Source organism: Hemitrygon akajei, unplaced genomic scaffold (genome assembly GCF_048418815.1).
Source record: "Hemitrygon akajei unplaced genomic scaffold, sHemAka1.3 Scf000034, whole genome shotgun sequence".
NCBI lineage: Eukaryota > Metazoa > Chordata > Chondrichthyes > Myliobatiformes > Dasyatidae > Hemitrygon > Hemitrygon akajei.
In genome coordinates, this window is record NW_027331920.1 from 6812141 (window position 1) to 6820739 (window position 8599).

The 8599-nt window shown below is 51.3% G+C and overlaps 1 long non-coding RNA gene across 1 annotated transcript; it reads right to left on the reverse strand.

Moving 5' to 3' along the window:
• Positions 1 to 271: 271 nt before the first annotated feature.
• Positions 272 to 8342, reverse strand: LOC140720016 (uncharacterized). Its single transcript, XR_012097080.1, has 3 exons — positions 8248 to 8342; positions 2039 to 2170; positions 272 to 376 (listed from the first exon to the last, which is right to left on the reverse strand). It is a non-coding gene; the product is annotated as an uncharacterized lncRNA (long non-coding RNA).
• Between the last annotated feature and the right edge of the window lie 257 nt (positions 8343 to 8599).

The window sequence follows — 8599 nt, forward strand, 5'->3', positions numbered from 1 at the left end:
CTCCCGGGGATGGGACCGGCAGCGAGACGGGACTCGGGGGAGATGAGATCACGGTACACGTCATAATCCCGATGTAACACGTCACAATACCGCCTGATGACCCAGAATCCAGTCTCCGGACTCAGACTGACCCGTCTCTTCCTCTCCACAGACTCTGCGGCGACTCCTAGACCCCAGACCCGATTCCCCGTCACCTCCACCTCCCAGTAATGACTCCCCGATGTGAATCCCTCCGATCCCAGCACAGAAACCCGGCCAGTGAATCTCTTCCCGGTGTCAGGGAGATTCCTCCGGGTCCCGGTCCGTCTCACACTCTTCCGATCCTCAGACACCTCGAGATACGGATTCGCCGTTTCCACATCCAGGGTGACAGAGACTGGGGGGAGAAGCAGAGAATTAGAGAGTCCCCGGGGATCGGGGGGAGACTCGGGCAGCGCGGCCCCGGGGATCGGGGGGAGACTCGGGCAGCGCGACCCCGGGGATCGGGGGGAGTCTCGGGCAGCGCGACCCCGGGGATCGGGGGTAGACTCGGACAGCGCGGCCCCGGGGATCTGGGGGGAGACTCGGGCAGCGCGGCCCCGGGGATCGGGGATCGGGGGGGAGACTCGGGCAGCGCGGCCCCGGGGATCGGGGTGGGGCGACTCGGGTAGCGCGGCCCCGGGGATCGGGGGGAGACTCGGGTAGCGCGGCCCCGGGGATCGGGGGGAGACTCGGGCAGCGCGGCCCCGGGGATCGGGGGGAGACTCGGGCGGCGCGGCCCCGGGGATCGGGGGGAGACTCGGGCAGCGCGGCCCTGGGGATCGGCGGGGGGAGACTCGGGCAGCGCGGCCCCGGGGATCGGGGATCGGGGGGAGACTCGGACAGCGCGGCCCCGGGGATCGGGGGGAGACTCGGGCAGCGCGGCCCCGGGGATCGGGGGGAGACTCGGGCAGCGCGGCCCCGGGGATCGGGGGGAGACTCGGGCAGCGCGGCCCCGGGGATCGGGGGAGACTCGGGCAGCGCGGCCCTGGGGAGCGGGGGGAGACTCGGGCAGCGCGGCCCTGGGGATCGGGGGAGACTCGGACAGCGCGGCCCCGGGGATCGGGGGGACACTCGGGCAGCGCGGCCCAGGGGATCGGGGGGAGACTCGGGCAGCGGGGACCCGGGGATCGGGGGAGACTCGGGCAGCGCAGCCCCGGGGACCCGGGGATCGGGGGGAGACTCGGGCAGCGCGGCCCCGGGGATCGGGGGGAGACTCGGGCAGCGCGGCCCCGGGGATCGGGGGGAGACTCGGGCAGCGCGGCCCCGGGGATCGGGGGGAGACTCGGGCAGCGCGGCCCCGGGGATGGGGGGAGACTCGGGCAGCGCGGCCCTGGGGAGCGGGGGGAGACTCGGGCAGCGCGGCCCCGGGGATCGGGGGAGACTCGGACAGCGCGGCCCCGGGGATCGGGGGGACACTCGGGCAGCGCGGCCCAGGGGATCGGGGGGAGACTCGGGCAGCGGGGACCCGGGGATCGGGGGAGACTCGGGCAGCGCAGCCCCGGGGACCCGGGGATCGGGGGGAGACTCGGGCAGCGGGGACCCGGGGATCGGGGGAGACTCGGGCAGCGCAGCCCCGGGGATCGGGGGAGACTCGGGCAGCGCAGCCCCGGGGATCGGGGAGCGGGGGGAGACTCGGACAGCGCGGCCCCGGGGATCGGGGGGAGACTCGGGCTGCGCGGCCCCGGGGATCGGGGGGAGACTCGGGCAGCGCGGCCCCGGGGATCGGGGGGAGACTCGGGCAGCGCAGCCCCGGGGATCGGGGAGCGGGGGGAGACTCGGACAGCGCGGCCCCGGGGATCGAGGGGAGACTCGGGCAGCGCGGCCCCGGGGATCGGGGGGAGACTCGGGCAGCGCGGCCCCGTGGATCGGGGGGGAGACTCGGGCAGCGCGGCCCCGGGGATCGGGGGGAAGACTCGGGCCGCCTGGCCCCGGGGATCGGGGGAGACTCGGACAGCGGAGCCCCGGGACAGAGGGAAAGGCCGCTGGGCCTCGGCGCGGTCGGGTGGCCGACACGAACCTTTGATTCGACAAAAGCAGATGTCTCCACAAGGGTTTTCCGCTGGACAGGGGAAACATCCTCCCTCACTCCTGCCTGTTGACCCCTGAAAGAATTTTGTGATTCCATGAGATCTCCTCTCATTCTCCGAAACTGGGAACAGAGAACATAGAGCAGTACAGCACAGGAACAGGCCCTTCATTCAATGTTCACCTTCATTTCTGAGTGTGAAGTGGGGGAGTGTGATGGTTTGAGACAGTAAAGGAGGTGATAATGGGAACCAGTAGGGGAGAGATGAAAGGCAGATTGAACCAGGAGGGGGAGGGGTGCAAAGCCTGTGGGTGAACTATGTGTGTAGACGTAATGTGAAGCTGGAGGGGGCAAAGATGGGAGATGAGGATGGCTTTGTCCCCTTTCCCAGATCCCCATCCCTCACAGCCCCTCATTAGTACAGGGGATGAATTTGCAGGAACCCTTAAGCAACACAGGTCCTGATGAAGTGTTTCAGTCTAAACCGTGGACTGTTTATTCTTTTCCATAGAAACTTCCCGGCCTGCTGTTCCCCCAACAATTTGTGTGTGTTACTCTGCTTTAAATATACTCAATTATTTGGCATCCACAGTTGCCTGTGGCAGATTCACTATCCTGTGGATAAAGGAATTCCTCGTCATCTCTGTCCTAAATGGACATCCCTATAGTCGGAGGCTGTGCTTACCGTTCTCGACCCACCCACATCCTCCCAACATCAACTCTCTCCCGACAGGAGTCAGAGAGATCTGGCAAGACCCTTCATCAGGACCTGTGTAGCTTGGATTACCAGCATCTGCAGATTTTCTCCCGTTTGATTTTTAAAGCAGAAGTTAATAAGTAAACTTCTTGATTAGTCAGAGTCTCAAAAGTTATGGGAAGGAGGCAAGAGAATAGGGTTGAGAGGGATAATAAATAAGCCATTCTTCTAAACTCGCGTGAGTGCAGACCCAGAAACATCAAACACTCCTCATATGTTAACTCTTTCATTCCCGGAATCATTCTTGTGAATCTTCTGGACCCCCTCCAATGCCAGCACATGTTTTCCTATAGAAGGGACCCAAAACTGCTCACAATACTCCAAGTGTGGTCTGACCAATGCCTTATTAAAACCTCAGAATTACATCCTTGCTCTTGTACTCTAATCCTCTCGAAATGAAAGCACACATTGAGTTTGCCAAACTTATCACTGACACAAACTGCAAGTTAACCTTCAGGGAATCCTGCACAACGACACCCATGTCCCTTTGCAACTCAGATTTTTGAATTTCACCCTGTTTACAGAATTGTCTATGCTTTTATTCCTTCGACCAAAGTCGTACCTGCCTAAGTTTGTACCTGCCAAACTCTACCTGTGCTACAAGATCCTTATTCCGTATACTGGTGCATTCAAATAAGACCATAAGACAAAGCAGCAGAAGCCGGCCATTCGGCCCTTCGAATCAGCTCCACCATTTAATCATGAGCTGATCCATTCTCCCATTTAGTCCCACCCCCCACCTTTTCACCATGACCTTTGATGCCCTGGCTACTCACATACCTATCAATCTCTGCTTTAAATACACCCAATGACCTGGCCTCCACTGCCGCAAGAAATTCACAGATTCACCACCCTCTGGCTAAAAAAAATTCTTCGCATCTCCCTTCTGAATGGGCGCCCTTCAATCTTTAAATCATGCTCTCTCGTACTAGACTCCCCCACCATAGGAAACAACTTTGCCAAAACCACTCTCGAAATGTTTCTGTGAGGTTCCCCGTCATTCTTCTAAACTCCACGGAGTACAGTCCAAGAGCGGTCAAATGTTCCTCATATGTTAACCCTCTCATTCCCGGAATCATTCTAGCGAGTCTTCTCTGAACCCTCTCCAATGTCAGAACATCCTTTCTTAAAGAAGGAGTCCAAAACTGCACACAGTATTCCAAGAGAGGTCTTACCAGTTCCTTATAGAGCCTCAACATCACATCCCTGCTCCTATACTCTATTCCTCTAGAAATGAATGTCAGCATTGCGTTCACCTTCTTCACCACCAACTCAACCTGGAGGTTAACCTTAAGGGTATCCTGCACGAGTACTCCCAAGTCCCATTGCATCTCAGAACTTTGAATTCTCTCTACATTTAAATAATAGTCTGCTGATTTATTTCTTCTACCAACGTGCATGACCATACACTTTTCAACATTGTATTTCATTTGCCACTTCTTTGACCATTCTCATAATCTATCCAAGTCTCTCTGCAAACTCTCTGTTTCCTCAGCACTACCGTCCCCTCCACTTATCTTTGTATCATCAGCAAACTTAGCTACAAAGCCATCTATTCCATCATCCAAATCGTTGATATACAACGTAAAAAGATGCGGCCCCAACACGGACCCCTGTGGAACACCACTGGTAACTGGCTGCCAACCAGAATGGGATCCCTTTATTCCCACTCTCTGTTTCCTGCCAATCAGCCAACGCTCTATCCACATATGTAACTTTCCCGTAATTCCATGGGCTCTTATCTTGTTTAGCAGCCTCATGTGCGGCACCTTGTCAAAGGCCTTCTGAAAATCCAAATACACAACATCCACTGCATCTCCCTTGTCTAGCCTACTTGTAATCTCCTCAAGAAATTTCAATGGGTTTGTCAGGCAGGATTTTCCTTTAAGGAAACCATGCTGAGTTTGGCCTATCTTGTCATATGCCTCCAGGTACTCGGTAACCTCATCCTTGACAATTGACTCCAGAAACTTCCCAACCATTTCTCAAGCTAACAGGTCTATAATTCACTTTTTGCTTCCTTGCCCCCTTCTTAAATACCAGAGTGGCATTTGCAATCTTCCACTCCTCCAGAACCATGCCAGAATCTATTGACTTTTGAAAGATCATTGCTCCGCGATCTCCACAGCTACCTCCTTCAAAACACAAGGTTGCATTCCATCTGGACCTGGAGATTTATCTACCCTTAGACTATTCAGCTTCCTGAGAACTTTCTCTGTCGTAATTGTGACTGCGCACACTTCTCTTCCCTGACACCCTTGAGTGTCCGGTATACTGCTGATATCATCCTCAGTGAGGACTGATGCAAATACTCGTTCAGTTCCTCAGCCATCTCCTTATCTCCCATTACAATTTCTCCAGCATCATTTTCTATCTGTCCTATATCCACTCTCACCTGTTTTTTACTCTTTATATACTTGAAAAAGCTTTTAGTATCTTCTTTGATGTTATTTGCTAGCTTCCTTTTATAGTTCATCTTTTCCCTCTTAATGGCCTTCTTAGTTTCCTTTTGTAAGCTTTTAAAAACTTCCCAATCCTCTGTCTTCCCACTAATTTTTGCTTCCTTGAATGCCCTCTCCTTTGCTTTTACTTTGGCTTTGACTTCTCTTGTCAGCCACGGTCGCATCCTTTTTCCATTCGAAAATTTCTTCTTTTTTGGAATATATCTGTCTTGCACCTTCCTCACTTCTCGCATAAACTCCAGCCACTGAGCACCTTCTCCTTTGTAACAGTAACTGCACTCACTTCTCTTTCCTCGCACCATTCAACACCGGGCACAGTGCGAGTGTCTTCCATGGTGAAGACTGGTGCAAAATATTTGGTTTAGCTGCCATCTCTTTATCCCGCGTTATTATATATCCGGCCTCATTTTCTAGCGTCCTATATCCACTCTCATCTCTGTTTTATTTTTTTTACAATACTTGAAAAACAATTTGATATTGTTTGCTAACTTGTTTTACAAAGACAGGTGTGTAAAAAGGGCCTGAAGGATCTTTGGAGACCAGAGTCACCCCAACCACAAACAGTACCAGTTGCTACCATCCGGGATACGGTACCGCAGCATAAAAGCCAGGAGCAACAGGCTCCGGGACAGCTTCTTCAACCAGGCCATCAGACTGATTAACTCATGCTGACACAACTGTATTTCTATGTTATATTAACCAGCATGTTGTACATATTATTCATCATAAATTACTATAAATTGCACATTGCACATTTACATGGAGACGTAACGTAAAGATTTTTAATCCTCATGTATATGAAGGATGTAAGTAATAAAGTCAATTCAATTCAAATCAATTTCTTGTTTATTTTTTCCCGCCCAATCATCCTTTCAGTTTCTCTCTGTAGATATTTAAAAGCTTCCCAATCCTTTGTCTTCCTACTAATTTTTGTTTAGTTGTATGCCCTCTCTTTTGCCTTTGCATTAACTTGTCTTCCCTTGTCAGCCACGGTTTTACTATTTTGCCATTTTAGTATTTATTTATTTTTGGAATACATCTATCCTTCACCTTCCTCATTTTCCCAGAAACTGACACCATTTCTGCTCTGCTCTGATCCCTGCCAGCATCTCCTTCCAATTTGCTTTGGCCAACTCCTCTCTCAGACCACTGTAATTTCTTTTACTTCTCTGAAATACTACAATGTCAGACTTCACTTTCTCCTTATCAGATTTCAAGTTGAACTCAGTCACGTTGTGAGCACTGCTTCCTAAGGTTTCTTTTAACTACTCTCCTCTGGTTAAATACATAACACCCAATCCAGTAGAGCTGTTCCCCGAGTAGGCTAAACGACAAACTGCTCTAGAAAGCCATCACATTGCATTCGACAAACTCACTCTCTTGAGATCCTTTACCAACCTGATTTTCCCAATTGCCCTGCATGTTGAAATCTCCCATGATTATCATAACATTGTCCTTTTCATCAGCCTTTTCTATTTCCAGTTGTAATCTGTGGGCCTCAACCCACTGACTGTTGGGAGGCCTGTATATCACTGGTGGCAGTGTCATTTTTACTTTTGCAGTTCCTTACTTCAACTCACAAGATTCAACATCTTCCAATCCTATGTCGCATCTTGCTGCTGATTTACCAACAGAGCCACGCTACCCCCCTCACCCGACCTTCCTATAACACCGATACATTGTGAAACCTTGAACATTCAGCTCCCAACTACAACCATCCTTCAGCCACGATTCCGTGATGGCCACAACATCATACCTGACAATCGGTAATAGTGTAACAAGATCATCCACCTTATTTCCCATACTCCATGCATTGAGATATAACAGTTTGTGTACTGTATCTGCTACCCTTTTTAATTCTGCATCCCTAATGCACTGATACTCACCCTGCTGGCTGTAATTTTCTCCTCACATCTGTCCGCCCTATCTGACAGTCTGACTGCACGCTATCTTTGCATTTTACCATCAGTCCTATCCCTTCACTCCAGTTCCCGTGCACCCCCCCCCCCCACCAAATTAGTTCAGACCCTCCCCAACAGCTCTATCAAACCTCTCTGTGAGAATATTGTTCTCCCTCGGGTCCCTTTTGAGCAGGTCATTCCTCCACCAGAACAGATCCCAATGATCCAAGAACCTGAATCCCTGTTCCCAGCACCATCTTCTCAGCCATGTTTATCTGCCAAATTATCCTGTTTCTACCCTCACCAGCACGTGGCACAGGCAGCAATCCAGAAATTACAACCCTGGGGGTGCTGCTTCTGAGCTTTCTACCAAGCTCTCCAAATTCTATTTTCAGGACCCCTTTTCTTTTACTTCCAATGTCATTGTCCCAAAATTTACCAAGATATCTGGCTCTTTTCCCTCCTTCTCTAAAATGCTGCGGACACGATTCGAGGCATCCCTGACCCTGGCACCCAGGAGGCAACATACCATTCGAGTGTCCCATTCACATCAATAGATTCTCCTGTCTCTTCCCCTGGCGATTCAGTCCCGGATCACGACCACTCCCCTCTTCTGCCTCTAACAACAGTGAGAGATGCTGATCCGGAAGGGGGAAGACCTGTGTCAGTCAGAGTCTGCACTCACAGGGCACATGAAGGACTTGTGTATTTTCCTGACAATCCCTGTCACCACACTGATAGCCGCTTTTATTCCCTACAATATTATCATCAGTATTAAATTCCCAGTTCCTCTGGTAGATCCAAACTCATGTCCTGGTGTGTTAGTGCATTTGCCTAGGATCAGGACACAGTGGTTCATTTGCCAGTCTGTGTATTGGTTGTATTGTGACCCTGTGCTGGTGTGTCCAGGGGTCTGACATCTCCAGCTGACCATGTGACAGTGATGCCTCCCAGTCGGTGGGGTTGATGTGAAATAAACTTCAGTTCCCCCTCAGCCCAGTATTACAGACAATCTTTGCCTCAAAGTGGAACTAAATTGAGCTTCATAAACAAGGAGAAATGAATCTTTGTAAGTTTTACCTCGATTAATAGCATCAAGCGTTTCTCTCAGCACTGTGTTCAACAAATAGAGGTGATCGAATTTTTCAACCGGCAGGGTCTCATCTGTCACTGACAATTCCTGGATATCATCATTAATCCTGTAAATATTAAACTACTGGTTATAAATTGCTATTCTGAAGTATTTTACAAATCCATTCAGGGTTTCAGTAAAGAGCATGTCCTACCTTCTGTTCCGACGAGCTTCCTCCTGAAAAAAATAAAACACAAATCGGATTAGACTTGGACTTACTGTCCACATCCTGAATTTCATCCAAATCATTACAAAATGTTGAAAATTCCCACTCCCGCAATCACTCACACACACGGACAA